Source organism: Peromyscus eremicus, chromosome 14 (assembly GCF_949786415.1).
Source record: "Peromyscus eremicus chromosome 14, PerEre_H2_v1, whole genome shotgun sequence".
NCBI lineage: Eukaryota > Metazoa > Chordata > Mammalia > Rodentia > Cricetidae > Peromyscus > Peromyscus eremicus.
In genome coordinates, this window is record NC_081430.1 from 4,228,551 (window position 1) to 4,249,828 (window position 21,278).

Here is a 21,278-nt window from a genome sequence, read left to right on the forward strand (position 1 = left end):
CTGCTGATGGAGAAGGCACTTTTGGTTATCCTGAGGAAAACGACTAATGATAAAAAAGAAAAACTGCTACAGCCACATTTAATCCAACTCCTGAGCACCATAGTGAGTATCAAAAAGTGGTCTTGCTAATTTTTACTTTGTGTTGCCTAATCCATAGAAGTTATCTTATTTTAGAGATGAACATATTGTATTTAATGACTGCAATGATTTTTTATCAGATTTTATAATCAAATTCTTCAAATTTTAAGCAATACACAGAATTAAATTAGAGATGATTCATTATATAAAATAAGACACAAGGATTCTTCAGAGGCAGTTTGATTAAATTTTATGCTATAGCCTAAGTTATTCTATTGTGAGATTGGACAGAACATTTGTATACATTCTTAAAGTAATTAATGTATCAAATAATTATGTGAATAAGATTGATCAAATTGTCTCTAATGTTCTCTTTCTGTTTTAAGATTTTTTTATTATTTTGTGTATATGATGTATATATGTGGATGTCCACATACCACAGCACGTCTGTGGAGGTCAGAAGACAACTTCGTGTAGTAAATTTTCTACATCTACTTTTATATGAGTTCTGGAAATAGAGTTCAAGTCCGCTGGATTACACAACAAGTACTTTGTCTCCTGCACCTTTATGTGGGTCCTATTCTGTCTTAAAAGGTGAGCTAAGCATACCACTAAAATTGTGAGAAAAGCCTTGTGTTGGCCTCAGATTCTTGCACAATATGAAGATACTGCATCAGTGTAGAAATCCAGAATAAAGCAGAGTTTAGGCATGTGTCAACCTAGTCTTCACAAAATACTGCAGTAGATTTCTTTCATTTTCTTTTAGGTTTTCTTTCATAAGATTTGATATTCATGTATATTTGAATATTCCTGATCATGCTGAGGAATAAGAAAACCACAAGAAAGTAAATGAAGTCATCTATTCTTTCTGTTTAAAAATACTTTATTATTTTACGTGCATGAATGTTTTGTCTGCATTTACGTCTGTGTACTACATGTGTGCCTGGTGCCATCAAAATGACATGACTATGTATATATATATTTGTTCTTTTGAGACAGGATTTCTCTGTGTAGCCCTGGCTGTCCTAGAACTCACTCTGTAGACCAGGCTGTCCTCCAACTCTGAGATCCACCTGCCTCTGCTTCCCAAGTGCAGGGATTAAAGACATTTGCCATTACGTATGGCTTATATTCTTTATTGTTTAAAACAATTTTTAAATTTAAATATACTTTGATCATATTCTCTCCTTCCCCCAGTCTTTCCAAATTCTCTACTCCTCCTTACCCACTCAACTTTAAGATCTTTCTTAAAAAAAAGAACAACAACAATAATCCCCTGAAAAAAAAAACACAAGAAAACAAAATGAAACACTACCACAAACGACCCCCAAACCTGTAGACTCCATTATAAGTTGGGAAGACATCTGTCTTAGGAGAGTCTGCACAATGTCTCCAATTAGGAAAATCCTCTCTTTACATTTCTATTCTTTAAAACCTATTATACAGTCCCTTAGATAATTGTTATCAAAATAGACCCTTGATTGATGTAGCTGGAAGTGTTTCTTATCCTCTTTTGGAAACATGGTACTTCATATTTTAACTTTTCTCAGGGACTTTAATTGTCAGCCATTTGTCATGAAATCATCTGCGAAGGACACAGTACCAAAAAAAAATAGAGATAAGAATTCTAGGAGGATTAAGCATGTTCATTAATCATTCGCTTCTGCTTTCAGTGACATCACAGACAGGGGGTGTGGCTTCCAAGCCTTTAGTCTGAGGTCTTTCATGTTAGAACGTTTAGTTCTTTATGGGGAGGAAACAGAAGTGCTGAACACTGTAAGATACAGCACTGCTTTCTTATGAAACGATCTCATGCTCTGCCCTGTTTAAATAGCACACCTGGAGCTGACAGTGCTAAACACTTGATTATAAAATTCAGAAGTAATTCTTCACTGTGTTTCCCCACATGAAAACCTTTTTACATAATGTAAGACTTTGTTGGTTTTATTGGTTTCTTTTCCTTATCTTAGCAGTGACCTGACAACCATCAACAGATCTATTTTTAAGGTTTCTCCTTAAAATCATTTTCTCTGTGTGTTTCCAAAGGAAGATACATTTCTGTACAGACTCCAGAAGATATTTGTCACAGGATCATGTAGAAAGAATATTCATTTCCTTGTGAAATAAATAACTGATTTAATTGAGTAGGTAAAGATGGCTATGGCTTAAAGGGAGTGGTTTTCTGAATATTGCACCTTCTCTAAGGGCTTGGTGTGATGGCTATCCATCTCTTATTCTGGGTGGGTTGCGTTCCACTCCTGAAGGACTTAAGATTTGAGTTTCATTTAAATGTCACCGTTTGAGATGTTGGTTTTTCAATGATTCAGTCTTGAAGACCCACCAACTCTATAGCCAATGAAAACTCATACTTTTAGTTTTGTGCCCAAAATACATCATCACATAACTTTAAAAGATCAGACTATTTTATTGCAGTATCAGATGTACTAAGTTTGTTCCGTCCCAACAGATTAACCTCCAAGGCTGTACCAATTTATTACATATGCATGTCAGTCACCAGACTACAGCATAATTTATTGTAATTAAGCACTTCTGAGTTGGGAAACCCAAATGAGATTGCCCATTATCAGTGATGTTAATGGTTTTCTGAACAGCTGCCAGGTCATCAACCCCTCCCACCCTTCAATAATAAAATAATTTTGACAAAGGGCCCATGTTTCAACATTTTTAATAAAAACAAAATAGAAAAACCATCAGTAACGAGTAATAAAGTTTCCTCTCTGTTTCTTCTTTGCCAAAACTAACAGAGAGGAAAATGTTCATCTGGCAACTTGCCAAAAAAGGAGGAAATTGAGTGGTCCCAGTTTTTATTCTTTGACTAGTAGCATTGTGTACAGAGCACACTTGGTTCTTGGACTTATTTTGACAGAACTGAAACACAGATAAGAAGTTCTAAAGACTCCATTCTGCAATTTATAGGCCTTGACTCTGCTTAAGATTTTTCAATACTATATAACAAATCAATGTGATTTCAAAAACGATGTTGTGTCTGCCATTGACATAAGCCATATGTGTTTGCTGCCATGCTACTATGCCAGCCACAGCTATAAATTCTGGTCACTGGCTGTAGATTCCTCATTATCTGGGAGCTCAGGATAATCCACACCATTATCATCATCCTGATGAATGTCTCACTAAATTGCTGCCTGGAAGTGAGCTGAAAGGTTCTCACACTACAGGAAGATGGACTTGTTCCCAAATCAGTTCCCTGGGTAATTCATTCAGAATGATAGTGAAACTGCATTTTTAGAAACAGAATCTGCTGTATTAAAATCATTAACACTCCCTTCACAGACACTGTGAGTGTAATTAAGGCACAGAAATATCAGGAACAGACAACGTTTGATGCAGACATCAGAGTAAGTAATCCTAAGAAATACCTGATCTAGAGTGAGTGCATGGTATCCGTCATTCTACAGATGACAAGATGTGTTCTTGGTACATTTGTAAGTTAATGTACTCCAAGTGTCTTACTGACAAGAAGTGTTTGTCCTTGTAGCTGATAAACGAAGAGGTGACCTTGTGTGGAGGATGGATATTTCCATTCCAGTTTCTTGTCTTTATAATGCACACACACTAAAAATTAATATTAAATGTATAATACTGTCAACAGATTTAGTTTGTTATTCCAGGTTTCTCACTTACATATACTTAGAATAAAAGCCAAAGAACCAGTGTGATGATTAGTACTTCTGTCAATGTGACAAGGCCTACATCCTCGAGGAGACGAGCCTCTGGGCTTTCCAGTGGAAGATTATCTAGATTAGGTTTACTGAAGTGGGAATCATTCCATGGCTGGGGTGGGGACTGAATAGAGGTTTGAAGGTGAACTGAGTATTAGCATTCTCCCCCACCCCAAACCGCACCCTCTTCTGTCACTCTGCTTCCTGTCTGTGGACACAATGTGACCCACTCCTCACCTCCTGCTGCCATGACATCCACATCAGCTCAAAATGTGAGCCAAAATTAGCTCTTCGTTCTGAAGAGCTTATGCCAGGAACTGGGCCACATTGATGAGGAAAGTTATAATATAACCGAGAACCATTTTAAACATCACTGTTAGCTTAAAGCACTGCTAAAGCCCATTATTGAACCTTGTTTGTCATTTTGTGAAAAAATACTTTTCTAACAAAATAATATTAAATCAATATATCAATATTACATGTTCACAAATATTCAAGGTCCCACATGTGCAAAAACCACATTAAAGATCTTCTAGTCTCTCTCTGCTGAATGTGTAATTTTAATGGAAACTACCTCTTCCTTTACAATTGCGAGAGAGTCATTCAGCTCAGTCCACTTTACAATTCCGTTAAATCCATCCTCTGTAACTATACAGTATCTTTTATTGATTTATATAAATTATTTTATTCTGAAGTCTAAAGATACTACTTTCAGCACACATATCCAATTAGGCTTTAAATCTATATACTTTTCACAAATTTAGTAATAATTAGCAAATTATTTGTCTGATTCATACTATTTTCATTTTCAAAAAAATAAAACTGTTAATTTAAATTAATAGCAAATGAAACAGTAAAGTTGTCTGGAATTTAGAGTGTAAAATCAAAATATTAAAAAGTAAATAAATAAGGTTGTGGCTAGAAAGATGGTTCAGCAGTCAGGTTTCTTGAATGCAGTTTCTCCAAGGTTTCCCAACCACATTCTGAGACAAGGATGGTGCACTCCAAAAGCTGCATCTGGAGCCCCGCTTCAGAGCCAAGCGAAGTGAGCGGTGGTCTATCCTGAAGGGCTTCTCTGGAAGTTGGCCAGTGGTGGGATGGGGATCCTTCCAGGAGCAAAAAAGTGCTGAGTGAGTAAAGGGATGCTAAGCTTTTGTCTTCCCTCCCCCTTCGACTTCCCCTCCTTCTTTTGCTACCTCTCCAGTTTTCCCTTTGACTTCCCAGAAACAGTCAGGAAAGGACTTGAAGCTGTTGGCGTTCCAGAACCCAGATTCTCCCCTGACCTTGAGTCTCATTTGACGGAACAAACCAGTTGAGAGTGATCAAAAGGAAGCAGTGATTGGAAACACTGTTCTGTGCTTGCCCTATCTCTGATTTTGATCTATCGTCCACATACAGGAGATGAAGAGGCAAGAGCACGTGACCTCCCACCCTGTAGCTGTTGCTCTTAGTATTACCTTACTGCTCAGCTGCTCCCCAGACACTCCAACCCAGGTCCCGGAGGCAGAGATGGGGTGTTCTCAGCATGTACACTCACTAACACACAGCTGCACTGAGGTCCCCAAACTTAATCTCCATTGCCTCCCTTGCATGGACTAAGGCTGGTGTTCATCAGCCAGGACTCAGGGCTCTGATTCAACAGAGTTGAGGTTCTAAAACACAACTGTACCCCTAGCTATGCATGGCAAAATATGGTATCACTAAAGTCACATTTTTTTTAAAGATTTATTTATTTATTATGTATACAGTGTTCTGTCTGCACATATTCTTGCAGGCCAGAAGAGGGCACCAGATTTCACTACAGATGGTTGTGAGCCACCATGTGGTTGCTGGGAATTGAACTCAGGACCTTTGGAAGAGCAAGCAGTGCTCTTAACCTCTGAGCCATCTCTCCAGCCCCTAAAGTCACATTTTTTAATTGTAATTCACTTTTAGTTGCATATAACATAGTAGAAAGAAGGGTTTGTGTTTGAAATGTTGTTCCCTGGAAATATACTTTTTCTTATAAAGATTTGAATAGGTAGTGGGTCAACTCTTGTGTAACTAGGACTCTACTGAAATTACACAATAATTAAATAATACATTTTATTTTTATAATTGAGATTCATATTGCCAATATATCATGGCTTCTAGATAAAACTATTTTCTCTGTGATGTGAGTTTACTTGAACAGTTGCTGCAATATTATCTTGTTATCAGATGATTTTAACTTTAAAAGGTAAGTGTTTTAAAAGAGAAAGTGGATAAATATAAATAAAAATAAGTAAATTCATATCTCCTTTCCTAGCTCTAATTTCATGATATCAAGGCCTACCTGAGAAATGTTACTATTCCCTGAGGGTACAAGGATCAATTCTCAGCATCTGATACATCAAAACGCAGAAATGTTTCCCTCAAATCCAGGGAAAATGTCTAGCTTTTCTGAAATTGCTTATTATTTTATAAGTCCAGTAAATGAAATAATAATCATTAAGATCTAAAAATTATAAACTCAAAACACAGGAAATACTGATTTTGAAAATAAACATAAAACAAAAAATCATAAAATAAATTTAAAAGGAAATCATGACAAACCTATACAGGTATAAATACCAGCTGATCATCATCAATGAAGGCTGAAAGCAGAGGTGGTCATCCAAGCTGACAGACCCTCCTGGGGGTGTATGTTCTCCGAAAGAAGCAGCTGTCTTTTCACACTGACGTTTGAGGATGATGAAGTCTGCTGCTCTTGATATTCCTTCAGGGAAACAATGAAGTCCTACTGTAAATACACCACCCAAGAGGCTCAATAAAGTTGTTCAAATTCTGTAGCTTTTATTCTTCCCGTTCTACTCCAAGGTGGGCATATATCATTATGGAACAGACTCATGGGAAATTTTCCTTTGCACTTCTTCCCTCAGATGACTGAGAGTGGTTCAGTTTTCAAGCTAAAAACAAAACAAAACAAAAAACTTTTAGTAAAATTTAGGGAAAAATGACAACAAAAATGTCAATCTAACCACACGATACAGAGTCGGTGATTTTTGCCCATGGATTCACATGGTGAGTAAAGTGGTTAGTTACAGTTTTAATGCAGTTATTTACCCCAGATATTATGAGATTTGTGCATGCATTCTGCACTTGGATGCTCACCAGAATAAAACAGGGGATTTCTCCCACCCAGGGCTCTTTTAAAGAAAAATATTTAACAATCCTATAGTAAACATTATTTTTAAATCTAAAGCTTTTACTTATTATTAATGTATTTACTAATCATAGATACTGCAAATAAATTAAAATATTTTAATAAAATAAAACTATGTTTCCAAAGCTCTTGGTAGCCTCTGAAAACAAAAAGAAAATGTTATTTAGACTAGTATATCAAAGATATTGTATAAGGCCCAAATGAGAAAATGTTGTTTTCTTTGAATCAAGAACAACTATAATTTAAATACAAAAAAGACTGAGGAGAAGAAGTTTGTTGTTTCTCTTTATCACTCTCCATGCCTAGAAGAATGCCTGAAAGAGTGGGAATTTAAAAATATTATGAAAATAAAGTGTGCTCCACAAACCCATCAGCAGGATTTCACATGTGGATAAGACAAGGGGAGTCGAGAATATTGATGCCCTTCCCCAATATTAAGTTATGCTCCTATTCTGCTGATCTGTGCAAAATTTAAATAGCATGCAGCTGTGTGTGTAGCTGTGACCCAAACACAACTCCTCACCCTCATCACACATTCAAAGAACACGTCTATTGTTGGATATATTGTTCTCATCACAACACACACACACACACACACACACACACACACACACACACAATTAAACATCTCAATACAAAGAGCCAGGAAATCTCGCAGGCCATACTGATTGCATAACAACTCCGTTCCTCTTTCCTTCTAACTCAGCCCCTCAGATAACCACCTGTGCTTCCCCGCTTGAGCCTCTTCTCACTCTCTACTGACCACTTCCGGGCAGGAGCTCATCTCCATGTCTTCAGGGAACAGCTCTTCTAGGGATTCTGTTGCCGTGAGCATCTCATGTTTGCTAGCATTTTGGCTGAACGCAGTGTCTCCTTTCTAGAACCCCCTTCTTCTCTGAGGGTTTGCTGTTTCTGCTTTCCTCCCACCTCAGTGCCCTTTCTTTCTCAGTCTCATTTGGTGGTACCTCATTGTGAAAGACACCTGTCTTACATCTAATGGAAAAGTCTATCTGGGCAAATAGTTCCCCTCCACCTCAGTCATGTGCTCTTTAGCCCTTTGGCTCATCCTTGATTAAACTGGATTGATTGATTTTGGCCTTAGGGCATTCTCGGTGGTTCTCCTATCAGCCCTGAGTACTGTTCTAGAAAGCAGTCTTCACTGTTTATGTCTTTACTGAACTATCACTACTACTCAAAGGTTTGTTTTATGAATTACTTCTTTTGGCCATTTCTTCATGGTTATTGCTAAGTTTTGAACATGCTTCATGGCATTTTATTGATAATTACATGGAATCTGCTCATACATCTTTTGCTTGTTTGCCTAGCTGGAACGTAAAACCTCAGAGTTTAGCTCTGTCTCATTCACTAACACTATAGTGGTGCCCAGAATTTGGTGTGCCTTATCACATCACCCATTAAATTTTTTTTTGGAATAAATGCACAGAGAAGAAGAACCATACTACATTTATGATGCAGCATCTGTCTAGCTCTTCATTTGATTTCCATGTCCAGTATAAACCATGATAATGTTCTAAACAAAGTATGTATGTATTCATATGTGTATAAATAAGGGAGAAAATCCAGCATTATAACTAACACGGAACTTAGAGATTATAAATACACAATTTAATTGCAGCATAAGGCAGTGAATATGATAGGTACTATAGATCCATTTATTTATTTGTCCATTCACCAAACATACTCTGAGCATTTCTTCATAGTCTATAGTAAGGAAAAGAGCCCGAAATAAAAGGAAACAAAAATGTAAAGAGGGACCACTGCATGTGCTAGGGCAGGAAGGTTACTGCAAATTTTAAAGTTTGAGGCCAGTCTGAGCAGCAAAAACGGGTTGTCAAAGAAAGGAAAAGAAAAAGCTACAGAGAGTAGACAGCAGTATTCCAGATAGTTCTGAAACTTTCGAGAGGCAAAGGTTAAACCTGACTTCAGAGGGTTAAAAATACACAGATAAGAGAAGGGTTTGGTGTTTTTCATAAAAATAGTAAGAGGCAGCAAAAATGGACGGAGAGATGTTTCTAAGCAAAGGCACCTGAGAAACTACAGGCTGAGGAATACCCTGTGTCGCCTCAGTCATTCCCCAGAGGAGGAAGATATTGTTGTTCTGAATACTTAGAATGCAGCAAGAGACATAAAGTTCAGACAATTTATTTCAGGCATAAGAGGAAAAAGCCAATACCAAGAAAAATATGTTCCAGACCATGACGATCAGACCGAATCATAATTTTGTGAAATACTGTGTGGAGCATCCTGCATTGCTTTTTTCCTAAGGAGATTTTTAAGACCAGACTAGCCAAACTCTCATATGGAATTATTGCTGTATTTTGAGTCTTTAATGATAGATATTATGGAATTGTCAGAAGATGTTAGCTTCATATTTTGACCATTTACATTCTTATGTGTTTTAAGACCTGCTCTGTGGGAATACTCAACATTAGCTTTGAGAACCATTTTTATTCTTGGAGAAAAGTGTTTGATGTCTTAGAAAAACCACACAGCATATTGTCTATGATTATAGTTTTGCTTTTATTTTTTTAACAAGGAATGCTTTTTTGTTGCTTATATAAGTGCTAAGTAATAATGAGTCTGATATAATAATATCAACTGTTTAATTGCTTCTAGAGACTTTAAGTCAATTATTAGTCTTTTAAAATAAGTCTATAGCAAACTATTAAGACAAAGTATTGCTCCAGAATTAACTAAAATGCTCAAGAAAAAGTGTTAAGGAAGTCTTACTTTTATTTTCAAATACATGGATGAATTCAGTATCTTTCCAACAAGCTCAAAAAAAGTGTCTGGCTTAGGCTTTGGCTCTTACTAATTCACTAATACACTCATAGGTTCCTGTCAGGCAGCTGTGATCTCTATAATCTTCATGTTCTCTCAGAGCAAACTCATATTTATTATCTACAACAACAAAAGAAAAAAATTAAAGCAACAGTACCTCCTTGTAATGGGAAGGATGAAGGTGGTCAGAGCGGACAGAGAACAGGCTCAGTAGCAGAACACCTATAAATCCGAAGTTATTAGCCTGGTTCACATCCTGCTTGATTCATATTCTCCCCCATCCTCTCTCTCTCCCTCTCACCCTCCCTCCCTCCCCCACCTCTCTCCAAGAGGAAATTCCTGTTTACATGGACAGTCTCCTTGGGACTGTGGGGGAGTATGGATTGTGCTCTATGGAAAGAGCTGCAGTCATATGTGGGGAAAGTGAGCTTAACACGGCCTGAGAGAGCTGCACATCTTCCAGTCCACACCCTCTTCCGAGGTTTATCATTCTCAGTTCAGTGAATTCGAACAGGGACCTCCTATGAGCATCAGTGACTTACAAACTCTATAGCTAATAAACCAGTACAGCTGACCATACACTAGGACCAACATTCTGATCAGAAAAATGAAAACAGAGTGGCATAGCTATAGTCTTGAGATAATCATCTGTCTGGTACTTACATACAAAGTGATTGGAGAAAACAATGGTTTTGTTGAATGAGCGAGTATTCCTATTCATGACACTAAAATTAAATGGCTGGATTAATGCAAGGAGGAAGAGTTAAGGGGTTGACTGAGGTACTCAACTGTTGTCTGGTAGAAAGATTCAGTCTTAGACTGAGTTACAAAAATGTGAGGTCTGTAAAGACACAGATGGTCAATTTCAAATAAAATCTTACAAATACAGCATGCAACTACATTTTTAGTTGTGATGTGTTTTGTTTCAAGGTGAAGTGTTCTGTTGAAATCACACTAGAGAGACATGTGAAGTTATTTTTCATTTTATTTTATTTAAATAACATTTTTTCATTTATTTTACATACAGATTGCAGTCTTCCCCCCTTCCCACCTACTTTCTCTCCCTGTCCACTCCTCCTCCACTCCATTCAGAAAGGGGCAGGCCTCCCATGGGCTTGAACAAAGCATGGAACATCAAGTTAGGAAGACCCAAACTCCTTCCCTTGTGTCAAGTCTAGGCAAGGCAGTCCAGCTTGGGGAACAGGTTACCAACAGCCTGATCCCACTGCTAGGAGCCTTACAAAGAGACCAAGCTACACAACTGTCCCACACATGAAGAGGGCCTAGGTTGGTTTCCTGGAGCTCCTAATGGTTATCAGAGATACTCTATCCAGTAACTGATGGAAGCAGATGCAGAGATCCACAGCCAAGCACTGGGCTGTGCTCCGAGAGTCTTGTTAAATAAAGGGAGGAGGGATTATATGGGCAAGGGGGTCATGATGGGGAACCCACAGAGACAGCTGACTTGAGCTCTTGGGAGCTCATGAACTCGGGACCAACAGGTTTTGAGGACAGCATGCATGAGGGTGAGGACGGGCATAAATACAAGCAGGGTTCAAGAGCACTTTTTTTGGAACCTGCTTCAAGCAGCTACGAAGAAATCAGCGCCCAGATCCTTTCCCTCTCTTTGTTACGGTCCAAGTGTTCCAATTCTAACTTAAATCATGCTATTTCTTCCAATCTCGCTCGGCTCCTCTTGCACTTCATTAATGTATAGCCTACCCGTTTTCCAGAAGCATTCGCAATTGCTTATAAAATTCCATATGGCGAGTGACATGATACTCTAAATGAGGTAAATCAGAGAATAATGAAAGTGAAGTTCTTTATTCTTTATTTACTGTAAAATAATATTTTTATAAAAATAGTGTATTTCTACAAAGAATTTAAAAATGAACCGTAAATTTAGCTCTGAGCCTTTCATCAGGCAAGTGAGAAATATGATCAGTTATAAAATTATCATCATATGTAAGATTTTTAAAAGATACCAATTATTTTAGAATAATACACATTTTCTTGCAATGTCAGTATGTAAAACAAGTGAAAAACAAAACCCCCCTGCAGTTTCTCACAGAAGGTATAATGGGACATCTTCACTACTCACATCCCTGCATCACTTAGTTCCACAGAGCTGCTTTTACTGTGGCTGGCTCACCACGTCCTCCAGGGACTTCAGTAAAAGAAGTTCCAAATGACTGCTGAGACCACACAATCTAAGCACACAGTTTCTGATTGCCTCGTTATATTCAAATGCATTTTAATGCTATTTAGCAGACAACACAGACTGGATGCATACCCTTCAGGTTGTTTTCATATTATTTCTCAAAACCAGAGTTTTGGTAGAAGTTTGGCCTGTCAAGGTTGTCATCTCTGGCAACACCTTGCAGAATCAGACAGCATATGGCTGGTTCTGGTTGACAGTTTATCTAAACCAAACCCCAAAGCGTGCCTGTTAGAACAGTGTGAAATAGAGCCTGGACCAATCCCATTCCAGATCTATAGGAAAGTACCAAGGAAATGAGTTTTGTGTAGAGCCAAAATGGTTTAGAAATGGTTATGATATCACACATACGTTATTGCAACACACAACACTAAATTTTCAGACACTCAAAGTTGGGCATCTTGTTCATTTTCTTCCTTGCTGCCAGGAACAGTCACATGTAGCTGAAACTGGAAATAGTTGGACCATAAATGAATGAATGACACTGAATAAATGACACTGAATGAATAATGGAGTGATTCTAAATCAGACATTACACAATAGTAGGATTTAGCATTTGCAAGGTGAGAACCACTTTCATATTAAGTCCCGTTAATATTGCTTATTCTTGTGTATTTGCAGCTATTCCTTTTATATGATAATTGTCTGGCAAATGATAAAGCTTCTAGAATCAGCAATGATTAATAATTGAATCTTGTCCATAAAGCACATATTTGCATTTAATAAATAGTACTATATGACATCTTTATTACATATAATAATGTGTCATGTGTATTTGGATGCAAGGATGCCTTATATTAACTTATTTCCCCCAGGGAGTCATGAGCCAAATGTTGGAAAGCTCTGCATAAGAATTTTGCCTCTATTATTTTGGCTTCAAAACTTGTCTCAGAGGATTTTAAAGTCATACACTACAGCCGATGACAAATGGTGTGGTTATGTGCATGGGATGTAAACTCACATTCGGATCAGAGCCTTTCCATGATCTGGAGGGATGGCTTTAGGAAGCGATGTGTACTTCTATGAAGTTTCTGGAAAGTGTATAATTATATCCACATCACAAAAAGGCATGAGACGGAGTTGGAATGGACATGAAGATTTTCATGTGTAGGAAGAGCTCTGACAAGTAAGTGCCCCCTTCTTTCCAAGAGATGCTAGCTGGATGGTGAAGACTCATGAAGCCATTCTTGGTTCTTCACATCAAATTTATTTCATAGCACCATGTTTTGTTCCCTACAAGAGGAAGACCCAGAGATGTAGCATCTGAAACCATCTGATAGGTCTTTAGCGGACTGTCTATGGTCCCCTATTCTCACAGGAACATCATGATATGGGCTCTAATCAACAGTCAGGACACCCTGGCTGCACTGAGTGAGTGCACCTCTGGATCTCTCACTGAGAGCCCTTGAAGCTTGTTTTGCATGGAGCACTCTGAGCCAGGGGTGAAAAGAAAAGCACAAGACCCAGGGTCTTTCATGTCATTGTCAGATGTTCGTAATTATATTCTCAGCGAACCAATTTCATACCAGGGAGAACAGCAACTGTGACAGGTCCCTGGTGAGACTCTGTCAATCAACGTGATACCATACGAATGAATGGGCATTACTTCAGTATTTTACTCAATATCCAAAAGGGGATTCAGACATTCAGTGTGCTGTTAGTGGGTAGCAGTGGGGAGTTGGGGGGGGGGGGTTCTTTTGATCTTTGCCCTTTCTAGAGGCACCAGACAATAGTCTCTTTCTTGTAGTCCCTACTGACATTAATGCAAGTATTTCTGACAAGTGGAAAATCTCCTTGTAATTAAATTTCTGTTGTACTTTAATGTTTGTTCCCTAAAGAAAGTTCCTGTTAGCAGATTTCAAGCTGTGATAATAACATTTTCTTGCTATGCTATCAAAAGCTGTAATCTGTTTTCTTTCCTGGACAAAACTCAAAGTAGCTGTTAGATTTAAGAAAAACTTGGTGCTCTTTTTTCAAAGTTTGAATAATTCTTCTTGAATACCAACTTAGAGTTTCAAAAGAGTTGGAGAAGCATCAGCAAGCCTACTGTGAGTGCTTGCTTTACCAGTGAAGGAGGAGCTGAGCAAACACCTCCGTTAGAGGGCGCTGACATTTTCAGAGTTGGATGCTGAGGTAAGGGTGAGTAACACCAAAGGAAAGGAATTGACATGTGCTGTGAGAGCCATGGCCTTTGATAATTAGCTTAGAACTTCAGTATGATGAAAATGAACTCTGAAAATAATTCAATTAAGCTCAATTTTTCCTTTTTGGAGTTTTGCCTATTTTACTTAGGGATAACTTACTTAACTTAATCATGAAATGACTAAGTTCTACATTGTTAAAGTCTAACTTCATCTGTAGCAGACTTTCTTTTGGGCCACCAATCAGCTCTCAAATCATGACACTGAGACTTATTAATATTTATGAATGCTCAGTTTTATCTTATGCTTGGTTCTTGCTAGCTCTTATAACTTATATTAACCTGTTTCTCTGCCTCTAAATTTTGCCTCAGGGCTTTTTACCTTTCTTTCATTCTGTATGTCTTACTCTGTGTCTGACTGGCTGGCAGCTGCCTGGCTGGCTGGCCCCAGGCATCTCCTTTTCTTTCTCTCCATTCACTTCTCTCTTCTCGTCTCTCCTCCTACTTATTCTCTCTCCCTGCCTACCCTACCTCTCCCTCTGCTGCCTAGCTATTGACTGTTGAGCTTTTTATTAGACCAGTCAGATGCCTTAGGCAGACAAGGTGAAACAGCACTACATTTTTACAGAATTAAACAAATACAGCATAAACAAATGTGACGCATCTTCACATAGTTAAACAATGCAGTATAAACAAGTGTAACACACCTTTACACATTTAAAGTAATATTCCACACCATTCATCAGGCCGTTGCCTTTGACTGTCTATGATAACATGCTCTTCCACAAATGAGAACAAATCCCTCATAAGTCAGTTTTCACAAAGCTGCTATGTGCTATTCATAAACAGAACACATGCATGCTGGGCTTTTACTACTTCTGTTTTATTAAATCACAAAACCTATCATTTCCCCCTTTTTTTGCAGTCTCAGCTAAATCATTGATTTTTGAAAGTAGGATTGTAGGATGTAAAACATTTACAGAAGAATAAGTTGTTCTTTTGCTTGAAATCAGTACTTCTAAAGTATAGATACAGAAAAATACATTGATGCTAAAGCAACTAAACATACATCAAACTCTTCATTTAGTATCCTTAGTAAAGTTCTGTTTATTTTCCTGATTATAGAAGTTAGAAACATTCATTCCAGCACAGACAACAATGGTCACACTCCTTGGCTCAAAGCTGGGAGTGGGTGGGCATTCATTGTATTGAAATAGGAAGAGTTCCTATTTCAATTGAGGAACTTTTTTTTTTTTTTTTAGCGAATGTAAAAGACAGCCTCAAAAACATTGAGTGAATTAATCAAGGTGACAGGGTGACATTACACTGCATCAAGAATATTAAGCTGTTAACTTCTGATTCAATGATTGTTATCCCACATTCAGAAATTCCATCTAAAACACTTATATTCACAGGTTCATTCAGGCTATGTGAATGGAGAGTCCAAATTGCCCCTAACAGAAATCAAGATTCTTTAAAAATATTGAAAGTGCTTCCTTATCTACTCCATTCAGAAGACAGGATCATGCCTTCTGCAAAGTTAACATATCAACTGACTATGGGTGCCAGCAAAATATACTTATAAAATAGCGCGTCTATGAGTGTGGGTCGATGACCGAATGTAGGGTCATAGGACTGAATGAGGAGGGTACACCAAGAGCTTAGCAGCAGGAAAGGGTTTCTGGACACCCCAAACCAAAAACCTATTTCAGAATCAAGTGTGTAATGAATTCAAAGTATGTCTGGACGTGCTTGCTCATTCAGCATCGCACGACTGCATTCCAGTCTTGGTGCTGAAGATACAAAACACACACTTTGCACTACACAATACACAACAACACTGCAGCACAGGCATTGGCTGTGAGGGTAAGAGCTCGGCTCACACTCACAATCATCCATGCTGTAATTTGCATGGATTTATTGTACATACAGAATTTCCTCGTCTTACAGAAACACGATGAGGTAATTATAAAAATCAAAGACTAAATGTTTTCCTATCATTCTTCAGCATACAAGAATTAAATTAGTATATCTTTGAATTTTATTATATTTCAAAGTTTGATTTTTAAAAGTTGCTGTTTAAGCTGTTGGTTTGAGTTTTATTTTTAAAGTGTTAAATGACTTTTGGCTTAGGATTAGGAAACAATTTCTAATGATTTCTGAAGTGGCTGTAAACATGCTTATGCCATTGTATACTCCATATTTATGTGAAGTGGCAATCTTATCAGAGACAATCATAAAATCAAAATGCTAATCAATTCTGAAAATGCTTAATTTGCCTCACAGTATAGTATTAAGTATCCTGCTGATATTTAATTCTTTATGTAAGACTAGACACACATGTTCATCTCATCAGTAACAAATCTTCTTTCATTTTTAATAAATGGTAAAATTTACATGTTTATCAAGGAAACAGTTTAAACCAAATTTGTGAGTTGTTATAAGCAAATATTTGACTGGAATACCTATGCTATATACTTAAATACCTGAGTCTGGCTAAATGTTTCTCAGGCAAAAGGGAGTAAGGAGTGGAAAAGTTTATGAAGGCATGCTCTAAAGCATTTGATGAAAAGAGGGTTTACAGATGACAGAAGCCATTCCAACGGTCATGAGGTAGAACAGTTCAGAGAATTCTGGCTTTCATTAGTAGATAAAGACATAGAACCCTTTCCCATTTCAAAGACGAACTGCCTATGAGAATATTTAACCAAAGGAAAATAGACTAAGAAGAACTCAGAGTTTCCCAGACTTCAGATGGATCTCTGGTTATCAGTCCTTTAGGTAAGTGGTGTTTCCTTCAATGCAGACAGGACTGACAGCAGGAGAGGTTCATTGAGAAGGTAAAGAGAGTGCTGGCTTTGTTCTAAGTACCTGACAAGCTATTTTTGCCATTGAGACTATTAAATACTTGACTTTTTGGGAAAAATATTCACTGCACTCACCATGATAGCTTACTGTGAGTTATTGTCCTAGCATAAATAAAAATTCCTAGTAAAAGTTGTGCATACGAAAGCTGACAGATTGATGCAGACATCAATGAATGTGGGAGTCTGGAGTATTATAGGTAAGGACTCTGTTTGCAATCTCATTGGTGCTATATTTAGTGCTCCACACACCCCACAGCCATTCCTTGTCCACCTCTGTGTCAGACCTAACATCCTGATCAACAATTAAAAATCCTTTATTCACCAATCAAGGCCTAAGTAAGCTTGGTGTGAGATAACACCGGAGGTCAGTCTGTCTGGCTGTAACCTGCTTCTCCGGTGTACTTACAAATATATTTTAAAATGACCTTGATTTATGACTTTCTTGGTGCTGCTACTATAAAACTCAATGAAACTCCTTCCACATGAACAGAAGATAAACTAGCTCTATCTTACCAAGCCCTAGCCACTCACGTTTGGCTCTAGAATAAGCTATCTTTTCTTCCCTTTGAGGTAAGAGCTGTGGTTTTATTTTTTATTGGCATTAGGCTTTGAATGGTCTTCCTCTATGATCTCAGTTTCTCAGTCCCCAGTCAGCTAACATGAATACAGAGAGACTAGGCCTTCCTATAGACAGAGTTTAAGATATCCACCCCGTTCATCGTCATGAGAAACCCCTAACCTAAACTGTCAACCTGTGTGATGCGGCTAGCTGGAGGCTGGTCCTGTGCTCTGTTCTTCCCTGGAGCATCCACACCTTAAAAGGCTCAGACCACAGAGAACAGCACTCAGTAATTCTCAGACCTGAGGAGAACTCATTTTTAATAGAAGAAAATGAGAGAAAAAGGTACCAGGTGATTTCCAATAGAAAAAAAGCAAATTCTCAGTGGCCAAATTAACAAAATTATAGGCCACCACAGCAGAACTGCACACTACATGAAAATTACTTTGTTTCCTGCTTGGTCTGTTTTTACAAGGCAATGGAGCCCAGAGCTTTTAATTACAATACCACCACATACAATGTAACTTTGGACTAGTTATTTAGAGTATTAACACTGTTTTTTCTAATAAGTAACATGGTTATAAAAGTGTTTCTAGGGGCAGGAGAGATGGTTGAGTTCATCAATTGCCTGTCTTAGAAGCATGAGGACTTGAGTTTGGTCCCTAAAACCCAAGTGGGGAGGGCAGGTTTTCCTTTCACAGGCTGTACCTGAGAAAAGAGAATGTAGCATAAGTCAAAATCACCTTTCATCATCAAAAATGCTTTGAAAAATATGAAAAATATCATATGAACAATTCAAAACAAAAGGAAGAGAGAAGAGAAAGAGGTGGAGGGGGAGAGAGAGAAAAGGAGGAAATAAGGGAAGGAGGGGGGAGGGAGGGAAGGAGGGGGGAGGGAGGGAGGGAGGGAGGGAAGGAGGGGAAGGGACAGTGGTCACTGGAGATTAGGATGATGGGGAAGGAGACAGGAGTCCCAAGACAGACTTCTGCAGTTCTGGACCACTGCAGGTTAACTTCACCACAACAGCCTGTGATATTATTTCAAAAGAAATAGAAAGAAGAGGGGAAGTTTTCAATACCTAAAAATTATCAAAATCTGAAGGAATAGAAATGCTTATTATCCTGCTTTGATGAATACATATTGTATACATGTATTGAATTACTATAAATACTATGTCTAAGTAAAATAAAATTAAATTTTACATGAGGATGAATGATAATATATCCAGGAAAAATAAATGACACTAAATGCTGAGATTTCACAAAACAACTTCTATTATCGTTAGCACAGTTACAGTTTCATATTATGCCTAATGTATATTTATAAAACTGAAAAGTAATATGATACCATACTGTAGAATTATTTTCATCTAATAGGGGCATGTTTACCTATCATTGGTAACTAATATTAAGGTCTAAATGTACTTAATCAGAAGCCTGAAATAAAGTTTATAACTTCATGGAAATTCTGGATTTAGTCTAGGCATCCTATGTTGTAAAATGACCTTTAGATAATAGTTTCTCAAAGAGAGACTACTGAGAAGTTAAGTGATGTGGAAACTTCCAAGAGAGGGGGATATTTATATAATTTTATGTTCTCTTCCCTATTCTTCTCACCTTAAAACTATGTCCTAAAATGTTGTGTTGACTCTGCTGATGTAAATACTGAAGACAGTGACTCAATTTTAGAGGAATCTTATTGGTATTATAACAGCAAACAGTGCAATGTTGGATGATCCACTCACCTACAGGATGATTCAGTACTAAACATATCTTTTAACATAATGCCCATAAAGTGAAGAACTTAAAATATTTTGTAAGTTTCTATAATAGATGTGTGTCAGCAAAATAGATCACAAATAAAATATTTTTCTTCATGTCTAGGAAAATGAAATAAATAAGAAAAAGGATATTGCCATGCATTTTAAATCTAAATCCACATAAGAAACTGTCAATGTATTTGAGTTATTCTAATTAAATCTTCTGTTACCTTAAATAAACATGGCATGGGAGACACTTAGAGAGAATTCATCTTTTCATCACACAGCTCCGTTTTAATACTGTGTGTTTAGGTTTGGGCCAATTGGGATGACTTACAAACATATCAAAATAGAGATACTGTCCCTTGATCTTTTACTGTCCAAAGGCTCCTTTTATTTACTTATTTCGAGTGGGGGGCTTGGAGAAAATGGCCAATCATTACTAATGAATTTGGTGCTGGTGAAAAATACCAGATGGGCCATCACAGTGACTGGAGTTCTTTTATCCACAGGCTAAAGCAAAGTACTTCTCTGTGTGGTTTGATTCCAGATGCAACCCGGAGTACAGATTGTCTTTCATTCTCAGACCTGTACATTCTCACCTTCATTAATCAGCGTCTTTACATTTCAGCACCCATTGCTTCTGGCAAGAATAGCCCAGCAGCACAGACATTTCTCTTTCTTTGGTTATTTTAAAAAAGAAAAAAGAGGGCATGAAGTTAGGAGGTAGACTTGTTTGGGGCATCTGAGGGGAGGGAGGAGTGTAAGTTGCATATGGATATGATCAAAATACATTGTATATATGTGTGCAATTTCCATGGATAAATACAATATTATTTTTAAAGAAAAATAACTATTCTCATTGTTCTCTGACAGTTTTTCTGAGAATAGATGTTTCATACCGGCCATGTCTTTTGATAGACAGTTTATGTAAGGTTGCAGGAAAATAAGTTTGGGGCATGCAAAATATGGGCAATAATCTATTTCAGCTATCTAATATTCATGTTGAACCAATGGATAGTACCCACCCTAGAACTTTTCAACTTAAATGAAAAATAGAAAATCTCCAGAGACTCGTGGTAGTGTTTCCAGCTGCCATACCCCAGGATGTACTCAATTACAGAGAGACAGTGATGGGAGAACTACAACAGATTTTTTTCAATAATTACTACTTTAGAATAATTAACATTTGAGTTTTTCCTTTAACATGCTAGTCACCAAAGTTGTGAAAAATAGCTTTTAATTTCCCAAGATAAAGCTGCAAACCCTGAGATTTCGATGACTTGTTTGAGATTATCCAGATAATAAAAGACAGGATCCTAATAAGCTTTTGAGTGAGCAACCTCTGCCATGTTGTCTTCCTGCTGCTAAGCTCACATCTCCAGGCCAGACCTTAAGCATCCATGTGTCCAGCTGTCAGGTGAGTAGCACTGTGTCCAAGATGAAATGCTCCTCCCTACTCACAACTCACTGCCACTCCCTCAGAGGCACTGCTATAAAAATTTCCTTGAGAAACATTTCATTTTCTACCTTTCATGTCCTCATTATTGAGGTACTCCATGAACTATTTATTTTCTCCTGGTTTTCAGTGATAACATTTTTCTTAAAATACACTATTATAATAAAAATTAATCCCATTATTTCTTTGAGTGCTATTATGAGTACTGACATAATAGGTTATAAAATATGTATAATATTTTTATAAATTTATGACAACCAATAATGGGTTGTCACTGTCAAAATTGAAGTTACTGTAGCAGGGGGATTAGCAGTGGCATCCTCATTTTTGTCAAAATAGTGTTTACTACATATTGCACAAGTATGGGAAATATCAGATAACGCCACAGAAAGTGTTAGCGATCTGCATCTTTCCCTCTTTCTGCTCTCTCTTTATTCTCTCATTTTATTACCTCTTCAGATCTTATTAATAAATCACTTTTTAAAATCGTAATTTAAATGGTAGAACATTT